The sequence below is a fragment of the Equus przewalskii genome, chromosome 1 (assembly GCF_037783145.1).
Source record: "Equus przewalskii isolate Varuska chromosome 1, EquPr2, whole genome shotgun sequence".
Lineage (NCBI taxonomy): Eukaryota > Metazoa > Chordata > Mammalia > Perissodactyla > Equidae > Equus > Equus przewalskii.
Window position 1 is genome coordinate 99,166,159 of NC_091831.1, and position 18,914 is coordinate 99,185,072.

At 47.6% G+C, this 18,914-nt stretch overlaps 1 long non-coding RNA gene across 2 annotated transcripts in view; it reads right to left on the minus strand.

Annotated features, from left to right (window-relative positions):
- The window catches only part of LOC139083262 (uncharacterized), a 93,024-nt gene that overhangs the window by 26,206 nt on the left and 47,904 nt on the right, over window positions 1–18,914 (minus strand). For both annotated transcript variants that reach the window (XR_011539831.1, XR_011539839.1), the window contains exon 2: window positions 5,249–5,384. This is a non-coding gene — a long non-coding RNA (uncharacterized lncRNA). The remainder of the gene's footprint in view (window positions 1–5,248; window positions 5,385–18,914) is intronic.

Genomic DNA, 18,914 nt, shown 5'->3' on the forward strand with positions numbered 1-18,914 from the left:
TATACAGAACAATGTGAGACAGTACAACCAAATAACCGTATAACTCGCTGGCATCCATCTCTGTCTAGAATAACTTTTCCCACCTTTTTTGGTAGGCCTGAATTCTACATGTGCCCAAATGCACTACCTACACGGAACCCTTCTCCAACAACTTATCTTGGCACTCACTCTTCTGCCTGATCCCTCCAAAGTACAGCCCGGGACCCCAGAACTTGCTGGGCCTCCTGCCCTCTGGAGCTCAGGGGCAGGAGCCAGCCCTACCTTCGTGTGTTAGAGAGGAAGATGAGAGAGGAGGGAAGGTGGCTTCTGAGCGCATCTCTACATTGGAGCGGGAGCTGGGGGAAGTCCTTTCTCCAGCTCCTTGCTTCTTCAGTCCAGTGTTACTTTGAGTAGACGCCCCAGTGCGCATTATCAGGAGCACTGGTGAGAGCAAGGAACTGACAAAAGCATCCAAGATCACGATCAATAAGGCCTGCCTTATACCGCCAGACCCAGACTACATCCCGAGTCATTAATCCCCCCTCCAGGCAGGTTAGAATTAGACTCGGCCACGTCTGGACCACTCAGCCACATTTGTACTGCTGCAAGCAGTGTCTGATTCGTGCAGCTCAGAGGTCTAATGTCTGTCACAAACCATTCCTGGACTCATTCTTCTCTCCCCTCATTCCAAGCCTTCTGAGAAAACAAATGAGGGCTTCCAGCCGTAAGTGATTGAGTTACCGCACCAAACTGACCAGAAAGGGGTGGAAGCAAACAAAGTCAAAGCTAAAATTTGAATTTAGCCAAAGGAATTAGACAGCAGGGAAGGGCTTTTCAATCTGAGAAAGCCGAAGGTAGATGTTAAGAAAATAAACTTAGGCATTGTTCATGCCTCAGGGGCTCCGTGTTAGCTAAAAGAGGCTTAGGATCTTGAATGGGGCACTGTCTTCACAAACGGTGAACGCTCAGAGAGTGCGGGACAATCTAGCATGGATGCATGACACAGACCATGACGCTGGCCATCTCCATGCTCAGCCACCTTGCCTTTGAACACCATGATGAAGCACAACCCAGGGCAGCGATTGCATTTTAAAATTCCATTACTCAGGATAGCCACTGTACAGTTAGGGTACTTGGTGCAAGCAACGAAAACCGCCTCTCTTAAGTAAATGGGATCTGTTGGAAAGATTGGGAGGCAAGATTGGGAAAGATCTGTTGCTTGCAGGATGCAATGTAGAGCTGCCTTATCAGTTCCAGAAAGGTGGAAACCAGACCCTCTCTAGGGAGAAGGGGAGCAGGGCCTGATGGATAGCTCATCAGGGCCCCACTGCTGAGATAAATATGGAAAGCAAACATCTCCCGCCTCATGTGTCACTCCCACTCAGGATTCAGGGTTCGCAAAGAGACAGTCGGACAGTGCAGCCTGGGTCATGTGCCCACCCTTTATCCAGGATTGGATGGGGCATTTTGAAGAAGCCCACATACACGGGGGAGAAGGGAAGTGCTCCGAGGAAATCTGGGCACCATTACCCAGAGGGGAAAGGAATTTGGGCAGACCACACAGGCCCACTTTACCACCTCTTACCAAATTCCACACAATGGAGAATAATGAGGTCCCAGAGTGCATTTTCATATAATCTCATATATTAATATAAAAGGCTGTCCTCCCTAAATGCCTGTGTTTCCGAAAGAAAGTCACTTAACCTCCCTGAGAAGCAGTTTCCTCAACTACACATGAGAAGGTTGAGCCTTAAGAATTCTCAAACTAAAAGGACCTCAGGCAAGAATGAACTATTGATTAATTACAGAAGGTTCTGAGCGTCAGTGTCAGTGTCCAGGTGGTGGCTGCAGACACAAAGATGGTGACAAATGTTGGCTAAAAACCAACTGTCAATCAATATCATTCTTGTGTGAAGAAAATGGGCCAAAACATGCCATTGGCAAGATTATGGTGGAAATTCAGGAGGATGGGCAGCATTGGTGGTACAAGGGTGCACAGCGCACAGAATGTGGTGGGAAAGAGGGGAGTAGAGAAGGAAAACTTTGAGGCAGAACTTTTTGTAAAGTGAAGCTATGCAGTGGCCATAATCCTCTCTCAAACTGACCCTGGGATTTGTCCACCCCTAATCTGGGTATCAGGGATCTTCCTCAAATTGAAGTTGGCTGACTCTGATGGCAACAGCTAGTAGTGGCTGGGGAGTGGGGGTACCCCAGTCACACACCCCAAGTGTCCATCAACTCTACCACCATCACCACCTCTGATGAGGGCCACTGAGGCTGTCTCAGTCTGAGCAACACTTATATGAATACAGCTTCAAAAGAAACCCCTTCCGACCTGATTGCTGTCCCAAAGCCACCCACGCTAGATAGAAATTTTGAAGTCACCTTTGGACATCCCCCTAGGAAGGTCTAACCAACTTGGATGCTTCTGGCCACGCGACTGTGCAATTTACATCCCAGAGGCTGATGCTGCTGAAACCCAGACACACGTCATTGAAACATGTCCAGGGGTTATTGTAGAGTTTAATTAACCAGAGCCTTGATTCAATTGTCATATCTCCCAGTGGCCACCTACCCCAAGACCAGCAAGGCCTGGCTCCTCAGGTCCTCTGGCTTAATGGCATTGGTGGGACAGTCTCATATGTTGCTTTATCTTTCAAGAATTCTCCCTTCCCCTAAGCAGCTGACCAGACAGAGGTTGGAGATGGGTTTGACCCATCAGGTGTAATGATAGTTACCTTTATCTCCCTTTCCTTTAGTTTATCAATAAAGGCATATTTCAACTTTGTGGCCATTGGGGCAACATGGAGGCAAAGGCAGGAAAATCTCCATGGAGATATTTCTCTCCTTGGCAGATCCTCTGAGAGGCAAACACCAGCTGTCGCCTGGAGCATCTTCCAGAGGCTCCTGCCCCTCAGGGCCCATCTACAGCACCTCTCAGATCTAAGGAAGAGTGAGAGGGTGTGGGTGTGGACTCCTTTGAACTGATGCAGCACGTGCACTGGTCTCTCCGCTCCTCTCTGGATCTTCTCCTTACAAAGCACCCTGGGTTATTATTTCCCGTTGCTTTGACTCAACACTCCACTGACCACCATCTCCCAGCCCTCTCCTCAGTCCAACCATGACCATGGCCTTCTCCTGATCAGCCCCACCATTATCGTCTTGAGGGCTCAGTGTACCACAGGAAGGGAAGCCAGCCAGGAGGTCAACAGGGGAGGAAAATACAACTGAGAGTAGAAGAAGCTGGTGTCACAGGCCACGTGTGCATATGTGGCCAGCAACACCATTATTGTCCTTTCTTTAAGAGCCCTGTGCTTGTTTGGAGTCTGTAGAGTATGTGTGTGTACATAAGTACGTTTTATAGATTTATCACTATTTACATATTTATTTATGCATTTTAATATATCTTTATGTAGATAAAAATATTTACTGTTAGGTATGTGAACCCAAGTTTAATAAGTCAGATTGGATCAAGGAGAATCAAGTTTCCTGGGAGCCATGGGGTTCCCACCAAGGGAGTTCAATGCTGGATGGAGAGAGTTATCAAGAGGCTTAAAGGACAAGGTTGAGGTCTCCAGGAAATCATGCCCTTTCTCTGGTCTGCAGGAGTGTGTCTCTCTCTCATCTGCCTGCTCCTGTCTCCCCACCCCCAGCCCCTACTTCTCTATAGATCCCAAGCCATTTTATGTTTCTTCTTCTACTGTTGCTTTTCCTTTTTTATACACCATCATCACTTCGCCATTGTTACTCACTTCATTGTCACCATGTTTTTAGGTTGCCAATTGAAAATTTTTCATGTAAAACAAATATTTGTAAATCATCTCAGTTTCCCATTAACTTCCATTTTCATTCCGGAGGTATTATCCAACAGACGAAAAAACTTTGATATATGCAGTAAAAGCCATAGATGGAACCTACTAGATCCTTAAATGAATATTCTCCCTTTGACTGAGTATGATTTATGAGTCTGTGAGTCTCTCCCTAGACATCAGCAAGAAAAGTTAGCCAAACAGGCAATCAATTAGAAAGAGTGCTCCACGGTAAAAGCATATTTATTATTTATTAAACACCTTTCTTGATTGGCTCCCATTTTATTGGTTTTTCTCAATGACCCAATGTAAATTGACTACTTAATCATTCACACTCGTAGTCATTTGTCCAGACGTTCAATGGAAACCGCCTGTAAGCCGTGTGGGCAGCGCCTGTTAGGAACAGCTCCTCAACACCCTCCCCTTCTTTGTGGTCACTGTGCCCTGACTTGTCCTATACTCCCCCACCTCTTAACAACTGCCCTGGTCATGAGACAGCCTCTCAGGACTGACCTTGTCCCCCTCCTCAGCTGTAAGTCACGTTTACTCCTTGCGTTATATCCGCTTCTGCCCTCTTCCTGCCCCCAGTTTCTGCCCAGCACAGCCTCTTCCACCTGTTTGCCCTGAGGCCCATGCATTTACTTGTCAAATGTGCAGAGCAGAGTATTAAAATGCTACTCTCTCTAAAATCATATGTTAGCACTGTGCCAGGACCTAGGAGCTTGTGCCCTTTTGGCTCCAGCCTTCCTAGGCAGGGCCACCCCATCTTCCTGGGTTTGTTTTTCGGTTGTAATTTTATTTTAGTCCAATATCGTAGGCACATGGAAGTCCCAGCATCTGTGAGGTGCATTTCTGTCCTGATTGTCAGATGTGCAAGAGCAACACGTGCCAACAACCTGTCACTGAAATCTAACCTCCTGGAAACTCCAACGGAGGCACCTGATGAGGTTTCGCGGCATCCACACCCATGTCTAAAGGGATGTGACTCTGTTCCCTACCAAGCAGCAGCTAGAGCCTGGGAAACCCGAAAGAGCAGCAGACTTACACCTAAGTTGTACCAGCAAGACTTAACTTTACATGTGACATGCTTTGATATTATCTATTCTGCTCTATTTCATTTGTAAAAACTGGTTGCACCTGTTAAATTGATTTCACTATTGTGTTGCATCCCATTTGTAAAAGTACTGCTTCCATCAGTCCCAGCTGAAGAATGAAAGCTGGATAATGTCCCCCGGTGACAAGTTGGGAGTTGAGTGGGAAAACACTAGAGACCTGGGCCTGAGTCCCTGCTCTTCCACCGCCTTGCTGATCAGGGCAGGACAAATCCCATAGCCTCGCTGTGACTCACTCTCCATCTTCAGTCGAGGGTCTGCCTGCTCTATCCCACTCAGGGTCTATTGGAGGCATCTGATGAGATGAAAGAGCTGAGAGCACTTTGAAAATATGAAAGTACCACTCACCGGCAAGGGGGCGGTGTCAGTCATTGAGACGAAAGAAGCTACGGAATAATCTGCTCGTTTCCACATGCTGTTTCTCTACAACCCAGTTCGGTTGCTGTAGATCATGTAGAGATGGGAGACAGCCAGGACCTAGCGACTGACACCAAGAAGAGGAAGAAAATGAGGGAGACTGACAAAGAGACGGGATGTAGCACATCCTGAAATAAGCATCACTTTATTGGCCAGCCATTCACACCTGCAACCAGGAACCCGTGGTTTAGTGTCTTACACTCCACGGGGCATCACAGAATTCACACAATACTATATACATGCTATATATATATATATATATATATACACACACCCATACACACATATAATACTATGTATACTATTATATATACTATTTATACACAATATATTATATACAGTATATATTATAATTATATAATAGTATATAGTATAATACATATATGCTAGTATATAGTATGTATATTATATATGTATATACATATTCACTAGTATATAGTATATTATATATGTATATACATATTCTAATTCTCAGAAGCTTTGTTGCCAAAGTCCCTCTCTCTCACGCTGCAGGAGCTCTCAGGAAACTGTCGCTTTCTTAGGGAGAGTCTTCCCAGCACACGCAGGGGGCGTCTTGGCCTGTGTTCCATGCTATTACTCTGACCCCCACCATCCATCACAGAACACTTCTAACTGGGCCAGACGACTCAGAAACCTATAGGTCACCAGCCACAGTTTGTATAAGCTTCTAAGAAGCCATTGCTATCCCAACAGGACTTCTGGCTGAATGTCCCTTTATTGGAGATTTCAAACTCTGATGGCTACAAGGAGCCACGCGTACTCCATAAATGAGGGGGGAGGGGTCACGTGTGGAGCGATTCGTCCCTGTGGAGCGCGGGGACCACATCCAGCTGGTGTGCAGGCCCACCCCATCTGAAGAGGGCAGCCAATGCCCAGCTCCAGCCAACTGTTGGCCTATATTGACAGGTCTTCCAGCGTCCCAAAAGAAGTCAAAAATCTAGGTTTTTACAGGCAATTGCCTGATTCTTAAGTGGTCCCTCAATTTTTTTTTAAAAGACATATAGATCAAAGAAAACAGCACGTTCAGCCTGTGAACATCCAATTAACGACTCTACTTTTTTCTCAAAAAATAAGAATTAAATGATCTTTTTTCCTATTACAACATCTTATGAAAAGGTAAAAATTCAAGGGCCAGCCTGGTGGCGTAGCACTTAAGTTTGCGTACTCAGCTTCGGCGGCCCAGGGTTTTGCCACTGTGGATTCTGGGCGCAGACCTAGCACAGCTCTTCAGGTCATGTGAGGCAGCGTCCCACATAGCACAAACAGAGGCACTCACAACCAGAATATACAGCTATGTACTGGGGGACTTTGGGGAGAAGAAGAAGAAAAAAAGAAAGAAAGAATGTTGGCAACAGTTGTTAGCTCAGAGATGCAGATGCGCTGCAGGACAGACCGGCCCTCAGAGAGCCCGTGAAGAAAGGAAGGAGGGGCGTTTATCTGCCAGTTCTGGGGCGAGGAGGGGTGAGGCAGCAAGAGCCCGGAGGACAGGTGTGACCCTGATTGGGCACCTCCCTGCTTTGAGCCTGCAGTGCCTCATTCACCACACCCTGGTCCCAGCCCTGGTCAGCTCACGCCTGTCTCTTTTTCCCATTAGTCAACGTTCGCCCCACAAGGTGAACTTCCTTTGAACTTGCAGATGCCTGAGCCCTAACGACGGTGGTGCTTCCATTTATTCATGCCGAAAATGGCAGAAGACGTGGAATCTCCCAGCACATGGCTGGTTGGCCCAGCTACATGGCAGAGGGAAGGGGCAGGGCCCAGTGCTGAGAGCAGGTGACTGGTTGGCCCCACTGGTGTCTCCAATATGGTACAGGAGGTGGCTGGTGCCTTAAGGATAAAGGAGGCAACTGAGGGAACCTAGAATGGTACAGACGGTCTATGAGGACACACGGACATAGCCAAACAATAGGTATCTTAAGAACCATTAAGTTAGATTGAACACTAAAAAAGAAAGAGGACACAAATTCCAATATCAGAAACCAGTGAGAGGATGTCCCTACAGATCTGCAAACAGTAAAAGAATAATAAGGAAACTTTATGAGCAACTTTGTGCCAATAAACACAACTTGCATGAAATAGACAAATTCCTTGAAAAAAGTTACTAAGTTGACACAGCTCAAGGCTGTAGAACAAATCTGAAATTTCAATTACAAACTGAAAGAAAATGCCATAGTTTACACATCTACGCAATTACACTCTCCCATTTTCTCAAAACCATTCAATCAGAACATTCATAAATTTACAAAGCAGCATAATTTAAAATCAAATAGCAAAGTTCATTAAGACAGGGTCTTAGCAGAGACACTCAAACGGAAGCTTACCTGCCAGGCTTAACACAAATACAAAAAGATGTTTAATAAAACCAGTCAAGGGAATCGAGGAAATCTGGAGCAGGAGAATCTAAGAATACTAGAGCCATACCCCACTGCTCCAGAAAGCTTCATCCAGAAAAACACTGTGACAACAGCTGGTGGCCAGGTGTTTTACGTCAGAGGTGGCAAACTCAGGTGCCCCCAGGGGTCAGAGATCAGTTAAGACAACAGGGAATGGGGTGGGAAGAAGCTTCGAGCTCCTTCAACTTTGTGGCTCCATCTGGTTTTGCAATTATGAGCGTGGCCAGGGACTCCGGATTTTCTGGATTATTATTTGAAATCCCCCAATGTTTAAATGTTGGTTCAAATTTTTTAACAAAATAGTTCGATGTAGTCCCATTTGTTTATTTTTGCATTTGTTGCCCTTGCCTGAGGAGACACATCCAAAAAGATATTGCTGAGACTGACGTCAGTGTACTACCTACATTTTCCTCTAGGAGTTTTATGGTGTCAGGTCTTATATTTAAGTCTTTAATCCATTTTGAGTTTACTTTTGTATAGGGTGTAAGATAGTGGTCTAGTTTTATTCTTTTGCATATATCTGTCCAGCTCTCCCAACATCATTTGTTGAAGAAACTGTCTTTTCTCTGATGTATAGTCTTGGCTCCTTTGTCATAAATTAATTGACTATATATATGCGTGGGTTTATTTCCGGGCTCTCTATTCTGTTCTATTGATCTATGTGTCTGTTTTTGTGCCAGAACCATACTGTTTGGATTACTATAGCTTTGTAGTGCCATTTAAAATCAGGGAGCATGATATCTCCAGCTTTGTTCTTCTTTCTCAAGATTGCTTTGGCTATTAAGGGTCTTTTGTGATTCCATACAAATTTTAGGATTCTTTTCTTTTTCTTTCTGTGAGGAAGACTGGCCCTGAGCTAACATCTGTTGCCAATTTTCCTCTTTTTGCTTGAGGAAGATTGTCACTGAGCTAACATCTGTGCCAGTCTTCCTCTCTTTTATGTGGGATGCTGTCACAGCATGCCTGGACGAGCAGTGCTAGGTCCTCCCCAGGGATCCAAACCTGCGAACCGGGGGCCACCAAAGCAGAGTGTGTGAACTTAACCACTATGCCACCAGGAGGCCCCAGGATTCTTTTTTCTAGTTCTGTGAAAAATGCCATTGGTATTTTGACGGGGATTGCACTGAATCTGTGGATTGCTTTGGGTAGTGTGGACATTCTAACTATATTAATTCTTCCAATCCGTAAGTATGGCATATCTTTCCATTTATTTGTATCGTCATCAGTGTCTTACAGTTTTCAGTGGACAGGTCTTTCACCTGCTTGGTTAAGTTTATTCCTAGGTATTTTATTCTTTTTGATGCGATTGTAAATGGAATTATTTTCTTAATTTCTCTTTCTGATAGTTTGTTGTTAGTGTATAGAAACGCAACTGATTTCTATAATATATCCCGCAACTTTACTGAATTCACTTATTAGTTCTAATAGTTTTTTGGTGGAGCCTTTAGGGTTTTCTATATATAGTTTCATGTCAGCTACAAATAATGACGGTTTTACTTATCTCTTTCCAATTTGAATGCCTTTTATTTCTTTTTCTTGTCTGATTGCTGTAGCTAGGATTTCCATCACCATGTTGAATAAGAATGGGAGAGTGGGCATCCTTGTCTTGTACCTGATCTTAGAGGAAAAGCTTTCAGCAAACTAAAAAGCTTTTGCTCAGCAAAGGAAACCATCAACAAAACAAAAAGACAATGGGAGAATATATTTGCAAATGATATATCCAATAAGGGGTTAATATCCAAAATATATGAAGAACTCATAAAACTCAATATCAAAAAAAACAAACAATCCAATATAAAAATGAGCAGAGGACCTGAATAGATATTTTTCCAAAGACAATATACAGATGGCCAACACATACATGAAAAAGTGCTCGACATCACTAATCACCAGGAAAATGCAGATCAAAACCACAATGAGATATCACCTCACACCTGTCAGAATGGCTATTGTCAAAAAGACAAGTAACAAGTGTTGGCGAGGATGTGGAGAATATGGAACACTTGTGCACTGTTGGTGGGAACTTAAATTGGTGGACACTGCGGAAAACAGTATGGAGGGTTCTCAAAAAGTTAAAAATAGAACTACCATATCATCCAGCAATCCCACATCTGGGTATTTATCTGAAGAAACTGAAACACTAATTTGAAAAGATATGTGGACCCCTATGTTCATGCAACATTATTTACAATAGCCAACATATGGAAGTAACCCAAGTGCCCATCAATAGATGAATGGATGAAGAAGATGTGGTGTACATACGCAATGGAATATTACTCAGCCATAAAAAAGAGTGAAATCCTCCCATTTGTGACAATGTGGATGAACCCAGAGGTTATGATGCTAAATAAAATAAGCCAGGCAGAGACAAAAAAGAATACCATATGACTTCACTTAAATGTACAATCTGAGAAAAATAAAACAAATGAACAAATGGAACAAAACAGAAACACTCATAGATGCAGGAAACAAATTGGTGGTTGCCAGAGGGGAGAGGAGGGCAAAGGAGGTGAAGGGGACTAAGAGGTACAAACTTTTAGTCACACAATAAATAAGCCATGAGGATGTAAGGTACAGCACAGGGAACATAGTCAACAATAAGGTGACAGATGGTAACTAGTCTTATCAAGGTGATCATTTTGTAATGTACATAAATGTCCAATGACTATGTTGTCACCTGAAACTAATAAAATATTGTATGTTAGCTATACTTCAATAAAAAAAATACAATGTGGGCCAAACAAGCCACATCAGCCAGCCGGATACAGCCTACAACCTACCCATTTGTGGCCTTTACTTCTGTGTTGCTTTTAGGAGGTGCGTGTGGACAGAGGGGACCAGGAGGAGTATATCTGTCTGTTTGTTTGGGATCTTTCCTAACTCGGAAGATCAAGCTCTGGAAATTCTTTTTCTTTCTTTGTCATGACCCCCGGGGTATGGGGACTTCAAAGCAAAAGGAAACAGCCAAGTCAGACATTCTGGCTCTTTCTCCATCCTGCCCCAGGATCCAGTAGATACGGAGCCAAATCCTACGGTTTGAAGAGGTTGGGTTTCTTCTCTCCCCTTCAGCTGCTGCCAATTTGTGTCCTGTCTTCAGTTTTTGAAACGCAGCGGTGCGTTTGTGTACTGCTGTTCCCATATGGCTGAGCAACGTGGGGGGTGGGGGGGACAGTGAAGTTTCATTTTACGGTGATAAGATGTTATCCTGTGTCAGGAAACAGGATGAAAAGCAAATGTGCTTAGAGACCCTGAAAAGAAAGCAGATTAATTGCAGCCTCGGAGTCCAGGCCCTGGTGTGCAGAGCTCCCGTCAGCCTCTGAGTGTGACTGTCACGGCCACCTGCTCAAGTTCCAATGAACCAACCCAAGGTGGCCTGCGCCTTCTCAAGGAGACATTTCAAACGGGCACAGACGACTCCGTGGAGAATGCCTGGCACTAATGAGCCATCTTCCACTAGCACCCAGCCTCCCAGCGGCAAGAGAACTTTCCAGCATCACCCTGAAGTATGACAGCTGCAGTGCAAGCCGTGAGATGAAAGGGGCTCAGGAGGGCGAGAGCAGCAGGAAGGCCCCCGACCTGTCAGAGAACTCAAGGGCCCAAGACCACTGCGGGGAGCCCGTCAGAATGCGGACAGATGCTGAGAAAATGTCCTGAAAGCTTCTCTCCCAGTGCACTTTGATCGGCTCAGCCGAGCTTCCCGTGGATCCAGCCCCACTCCCTGTGGAGCTGCCCTGAGCAGTTCAGGCCCCAATTGTCCACGTCTTTTGTGTGTCTCCATTAAGGCCACTCAAACCACAATTTTGAACAATAATAATCAGTTAGCTTGCGCAGGTGTCCCTTTTCACTCCGGCTCAAAGAGAAAGCAGAGGGTTGCTTTCCAAGGCATCCTGGGCTCTCCAGGCCTCCCGGGCCAACTTCATTTCCCTCAGGACCCCGAGGGAGACGCTGAACCCAAGCTGGCGCTTTAACAAACCCCAAGCAAGCTGGACCTGGGGCACCTGGGAAGGGCGTGGCTTCATGGGAAGGGCGTGGCTTCACGGGAAAGGCGAACAGGGAGCCCAGGGGTTTGTGCAGGGGGACTGCCACACTGCGTGAAGACTGAGGTGTTGAGAAAGAGCCCCTCCAACCCCTGCCCAGTCGCCTGGAGGTTGACTGTCATCTTAATTAAGGAGCCTCTGTTCTCGGAATGGTCTTCTCCGGGAAAATAAGAGAGACCATTGAGAAAATGAGGCGCTTTAATGTTCCAGGGAAGGAAGAATTGAAAGTGGAAACAAGCAAAGAAGAATTCCTGCTCGTCTAAAGGTCTTCCAAAATTCTGAAGGAAGTTTTGCCACAATCATAGAGATGAGTATTTATAACGGGAAAGTTTCCAAGTCATGGCAAATAATAATACCTCACTGGGTGCCAGGTGCTGTTTTAAGTGCTTTGGTGTCCTCACAGCAATTCTATGTGCTAGGTACTTCGACATCTCCCAGTTTGCTAATGAGGAAACTGGGGCACAGAGAGGTTAAGTGACTTGCCCACAGTCAAACAGCTAGTAAATGGCAGAGCTGGGATTTGAACCTAGACAGTCTGAGCCTCTGCGCACAGCTGCCTCTTGCAGTTTGGTGCCATAAAGATTAACAACAAAGACACAAACAGCATGTTCTAATTAGCAAAGCGCTTTCATTCATTTATTCATTCAAAAAAAATGTTTTTGTTTAGCACCCACTAACTGCATGCCCCAGAGATACAGTGGTGAGACCCAGGCCTGCCCTCAGGAGGCTTCTCTTCGAGCAGGAGACAGATCAAGTCAATGCTCCTAAAATTAAATGTGTAAGGTGATAAGTGCTAGAAAGGAAAGGACATAGGGGTCATCACTCTCTGAAATGAATATTACATTTCTCATCTTACAGATGACGAAATTGGGATTTCAGAGTGAAATGCAACATAACTAAAAGGACACACCGAATTTAATGTTTTTTAATTTTATTTACTTCTGAGTAGTATTCAATATATCCATATGATCTGACTTTTGAAAGATGCTAAAGGTTACAAAGTCTCCCTCCCACCCGCCCCCAGCCTCCCGCATCTCCCACCCCGAGGCAATCAGCATTGCGTCTCCTGTTTCTTGGGTCCCTACCAGAGATGCACATAAGCAATCTAACACACACACGTGCTCTTTCTTTACACAACTTACAGCACAAGGCACACACTGTTCTACCCCGGGGGTTTTCTCTAACAGATAAATTCACAGCGTGCTTCCTCATTTTCTTATGGCTGCGTGGCATCGCATTGCATGGGTGGCTCATGTCTGCGTTAGCCAGCCTCCGATTGATGGACATTTCAACGATTTCCAATCTTTTACTAGCACAAACAATGCTGCAGGGACCCGCTAAATATATAAAGCATTTCATACACATGCAGGTGTATCTGCGTGATGACCTCCCAGAGATGGCATTACTGCGTGCATGGCCATGGGCATTCATAATTTTGATTGATAGATATTAACCATACTGTCCACCATTGAGATGTCCCCAGTTTATACCCATCCAGCAGCGATGGGAGTGCCTGTTTCACCAAACCCCAACACAGTGAAAACACACTGCTGGGAGAACCAAATGACCCAGGAGCCAGCTCCATACCTCACCAACCATGGGTCTTTGGGCAACCTCTCAACCTCTGATCCCCCAGGACATCATTGGAAAAGTGGGCTTCACAGTGACCCCCGCCCTGTGTTCCTGAGGTGTCAACACGCAGCCCTTTGGAGCCCAGGCGGGAGGTCCTGGAGCTCCCCAGGAGAGCAGCTCTCAATAGATGTCCCCAAGGCCAAGACCAAGAGGGCCAACTGCACAGAGCCCGGGGCCAGACACAACACCTCGAAGCAGACACCAGGAAAATGGCTCAGGCTCTGCGGCAGGACAGGCCAGCGCGCAAGCAGCGTGACCCTGGACAAGCTCTTACTCTCGCCTTTCCTCCTCTGTGTAAAGAGGGGGGCAGGCAAGCATGGGGGGACGCACCTGCAGAGGCTCCGACTGCAGTCACAGTCGCTCACACCCACCATCCCTGAACACACCAGCACCTCTCCCGTGACTGCCTGTGGCTCTATGCTGAGGGCAAGGGGCCCGCTGTCGCAGGCTGGCAGGATGGGAGGTGCTGACAAAGAATTCTCTGCCCCTGGATGGAGGGGCTTTGTGGTGTGTTCAGTACTATCCCTCCAGGGTTCTCAGGGGGACTGTGACCCAGCCTTCCACAGAGATAAGGGCTCATCAACCTGCCCTCTTGGCTCCCTTCCCTTTCCTTCCATGTCTTTCCTCCAACTCCCACACAGACGCTTCCCTGGCCTGACTCCCAATAAACCATTTGCACTCAGATCCTCTCTCAGGGTCCACTTCTGAGGGAGCCCAACCTAAGGCAGTCGTTATCCATGAGCAGAGGTGAGGCAGACCAATGAGGAGGGAGCAGTGGTCAGGCAGAGACATGTAGATGAGGCAACCACCACCCATGCCAGAGCTTGCTCCCAGTTTCCAGAACAGCATCTTCACACACATCGGTCATGGATGCTCCGATTGGGCCTATGGTGGAGTCTGCTCAGAGAAAGCCACTCTGGGACACCCCCTCCCCTGAGAGAAATGTGGCAGGACCACATTTCTTGACTCTCCAAGAAGAAGCTATGGAAAGCCTGCTTGAGGTGGGCAGCCAGCCCCTAGGATGTTTTCCAGAAGGTTCTGTAACTGGCTTAGGACACTGGGAGTGCAGAGAACACCCCAGCTGTGTGCTCTGACTCCCTCTTCCAGGTCATCGAGGCCGTTGGAGGACTGTGGAGACCCTTGGGGTGCAGTTTTTAAAATATCAAGGCAGTCTATTCCCAGCTTACATCCCAGCAGGCAGAGGGAACGTGTGAGATCCACAGCAACCCACTTTCATATTCTAGCTCACTCCTGCAAGAGACTTAAGAAAACCAAATGTCACAGCCAGGGTGTGGTGGTGCCCCAGGGAAATTAAGGGAAGATACTGAGCTTGGAGCAGAATCTCAGCTGACAACTGGTGGCTGGAAATGGGTCAAAAGTTTGTAGGAAAAACTTTAACACTCAGGCAGAAAATAAGAGAAGTGAGACGGAAAGGATATGATGATATGATAGCTTCTGTCCCTGCCCTGCGCGTACCCGGGGGGCCATGGCTCTGGCTGACTGCCAACTGCCAATGTCTTCATCTCTTTGCTTGAGGGCTCTGTCAAAGCTACAGAACATCCACAGGCATTCAAGGAATCAACACCGGCCAGCTCTCAACCAGCCACTGACAAGTTGGCATATAAATACCCCAGCTCCCTCACCCCTCGGATGCAATAATCCTCTCCCACATCCCTCGTTTCCCATGGGATCAAGCTCCAGCTGCCACAGTGGGAGCTGGCCTCATAACACCCATAACATTCGTCTCATTTCCCCCAACTCCTTACAGAGTGTCTCAGAATTTGCTTCCAGGGAACCCAAACTAAAGCAACTGGGCCCCTGCCGTGTGCCAGGCCTCGAGCTAGAGGCTCTATATACATTGTGCAGATCTGACACAGCCTCTACCAAGAGAGGAAAACAACACTGCCCATGCCTAAAGGGGAAGCTCAGGCATTTGTTTCAAAACCAGTGTCCATGATCATACAGGGAAGAGCGATCCAACTCCGAGGTCAAGCCAGGTGAGCAGAAGGTGGCCAAGCAGATCTTTTGCAGACCATGCATTCTCCAACTGACGGAAAACAAGGCCAACGGAGGGAGAACCAGGTTTCCAAAGCAAGTCAAATGCATGCCTATGATCTGGGCTTGTGCACCCTTGCTGAGTACACACTCCTGGGAGAAACGGTTTTGCCAAAATGGTTGGGGTTTAGTCTGCCCACCCTTTTGCAAATCCGCCCCTTGCTCCAGGGTTGGCATATATACCCCCACCGGTTACGAGAGGGAAAAAGAAAAAAGAGGCCCCTTCACCTCGCCCAGGAAATGCAGAAGTGAACTCTACTTGAGTCTGGGGCTGGATCTTTAGCGTCTCATTGATGACTCTCACCTCTCGCAAGCACAGAGCAGGCACGGAAAGTCACTGTCCAGGCCATGGGCAGTAATTGCTGCTGTCCTTCTGAGCAGGGGACACACGCCTTGCTCTGTGGCTTCTTGCAAACAAAAGCCCAGCTCGTTAATGAGGTTTCTTAATTTAGGACAGGAGGAACCTTTGGGGTTATTATTAGACCGCAAATGAAGGCATGTGTTTTATTTAACTGCACCACTTAACCAAAGAAACTTCGTTTTTGTAAATTAAAGAATTATTTTTAAGTCTTTGAGGCCCTGGATAACCTTGAGTGCAGCCTCAGCCATCAGGCTTTGAAGCCCAAACTGTAACCTTAACAAACTGGGGCAAACGATCCCCAAGGCTTTGCCCAGCCCTAACGGTCTACAGTTCTGTTCATCTCATCGCCTTCCACTCAGAGGGGTCCCTTCAAAACCCATGTCTTCATTTTGTCTGTTCTTCTAACCTTCAGGTCTTTGGATACTGTTGGAGACCACAGCATCTCCTGTCTGGGTGGGCTCCCCACCCAAGTGCCCCACAGGGGATCCCCTCTATGGACTAAGAAGCTCAAAGAAGACGGCAAGATCCTCCCTCTGCATCCAAAGAAAAGATACTCGCGTCTATTAGTTCCATACGTTAAGTCACTGTGTATCGTCCGAGGTCTTCTCCTGGCGGCTTAACAACACCAATCACCCCTCAGGAGGGAGTTCTGGGCACTGGAGAGGGCTGCCCTGCATTAGGAAGGCTTTAAAACCCACACTCGTAAAATGTGAACGGAAAATTCATCTTTGAGGTTTACGGCCAACAAAATCTGCCATCTCTTTTGTAGATGCTTTTAATGTTCTCGGCAGAGCGGTGAGTGGCTGACCACGGGGGAAGTGTGGGGTTGAGCTTCTTCCTGAATGGAAACGAGGTGGTAACTGGGTGTCCCCAGTCTGGGGGGCCCTGTTCGGGCTGGGAAACCAAATCCCAAGCTCGTCCTGGAGTTTTCTCAGGATGCCTGGCTACACACAAAATGAGATGGATTCAGTTCCACCACCTGGGTTTTTTGGGCATTTGTCCTGGAAGGGGTATGAGTGACTCCATAATGACCGGCTACTCTCATGGGTTCTCTGTCTGTTTGAGGTCACCATGGAAACAATGTAGGATGTCCCTTTAGGGCTCTTGTGTAGCATTTACTCTCCTTGCTCTAAGCTCTTGACCCCAAAGCTACCCACCATTCCCAACACTAACCCTAACTGCCTCAAGGAGTCTGCATCAGCCCCCGGGGGGGTCACGAGAGGCCACCATGTGCCCAGCTGGGAGCCACACAGAAAGAGTGCCTGCTCTCCAGGCCTGTGTGTCAACAGCCACACCTCTGCTTCCCTCTGCTTTCCCAGTTTGTCCCAGTCCTGTCTCCCAAACCTGCTCCCCTTTCTGCGTTTCTCTGACTCAGTGAATGGTACCAATATCCCCTAATTCCTAGTAACCAAGCCAGAGCCTAGCAATCATCTTTGGTTCTTCTCTATTCCTTCCCCCATATTCAATCAACCTCCATCATTTATCCTCTTGATCTTCAAGCTTCAATCTGTTCACTCAGGGATGCCACATGCGGTTGTACAGGATGTGCACTGTGAAATTCTAAGGCGTATTATTCTCACTGTGGTCCATGAGAATGGTGCCCCCTAGAGTTTAGCAGTGGAAACGGGCACTTTCCACTCCTTGCTACTTAACTCTGACCTCTATTTCGACCCTGGAATAGAGTCGGCCTGGTCTGGAGGAGGGCAATACCAGCCCCTGCCTCAAGTCTTGCCCCCACATCCAGCCTCCACAGAGTCCTTTATTGAAACGGCATGTCCTATCACCCCCTGCTTCACACCCTCTGGTGGCTCCTCACTGTCTTCAAGATAAAACTCACACTCCCTAGCAAGGCTTACCAGACATAAAAGGCCTAGCCCAAAGTGGCCCCTGCTTCCTTCTTCAACTTCACCTTAGGCCTACACAACCACCATAGGAAACCTTATATTCCAGCTGTGAGGTTCTCAGAACTCCTACAGATCCCTCAAGCCCCAGCTCACACATCACCTCCTCCAGGCTATACTCCCTGACCAGCCTCACTTGAGTCCCCTCAACCCCAACTTGAGTCTAGGCTGACTGCTTCACCACTGGGCCTTTAAGGACCAAAAGCAGGTCTGATTCACATGCTCAATAAACCGTGGTTGCATGCCAGAAGGGGTCCCCCAGGCCCCACTCCCCAGCCCTTCTGAACGGTCAAAGAAGCTTCTACTGCCACTCTCTTCCCCCGGGAAGAGTGTCTTGGCAGCATCAGCACCTCGGGCAGCTCCCGTGGCCCATCTGAATCTCACCTTCAGTCCTGGGCTCGGCCCTTCCCTCCAGGCCGGCCCCTTCCTTCACCTCCCTCTCCTGCCCCATCAGCTGGGCCCTCCCCAGCTCGGCTCCTCTGAGAGCCGGCCTGTTTCTGCTGCTCCCTAACTGATACTCTTTCTTCCTGTACAGATTGTTCCTGCACAATAAACGGAAACCTCCTGGCAGAGACCCAAAAGCCAACCATCCTACAAAGTTGTCACCAGCTCCTTGGACAAAAAGGGGACCCGTGTCCTGCCCTGGCCTCCCTCCTCCCAGCTTCCTGACTTCTCAGCCAACTTGTTGCTCTCTGTTTCAAAATGCTTCTTCCTCCGTTCATACTGCAAAGAGTGACCACACTTAATGGAGTTCAAGACCATCCGCTCCCTTCCAGCCTCGCTCCATGCCATCAGTAACAATAACCCCTGGCCTCTTTAGGAAGCCCACGGCTCACAGTCCCCGAGTCGGCAGACTCCTCCTCCCCCGGAGTCTTCCACAGAGGAAGCTGAGCCGGGCACACGGAAGCCCCAGTGTCCTAACCAGTCTGTTCCAACTGAGTCCTCAGGAACCCTGGCCCAGGTGTCATGGTCTGGAAGATGAGTGTGAGCCACGAGCCTCAAATGGCTCCAAGGGCCTAGGCCGATGCTGGTGACACTGGTCTGTCCCAACGGAGTCTCAGGAATCAGCTCAGTGACCTCCAAGGGTGGTGTGGACTCCAGCACTGAGAGGGGCGCTGGGAATCGCCTAGCACAGGGCTCAGAGTGGGCTCCTCTTTGCTGACGATGCCCGACACAGGCCAGGATGCCAGCTGTCTG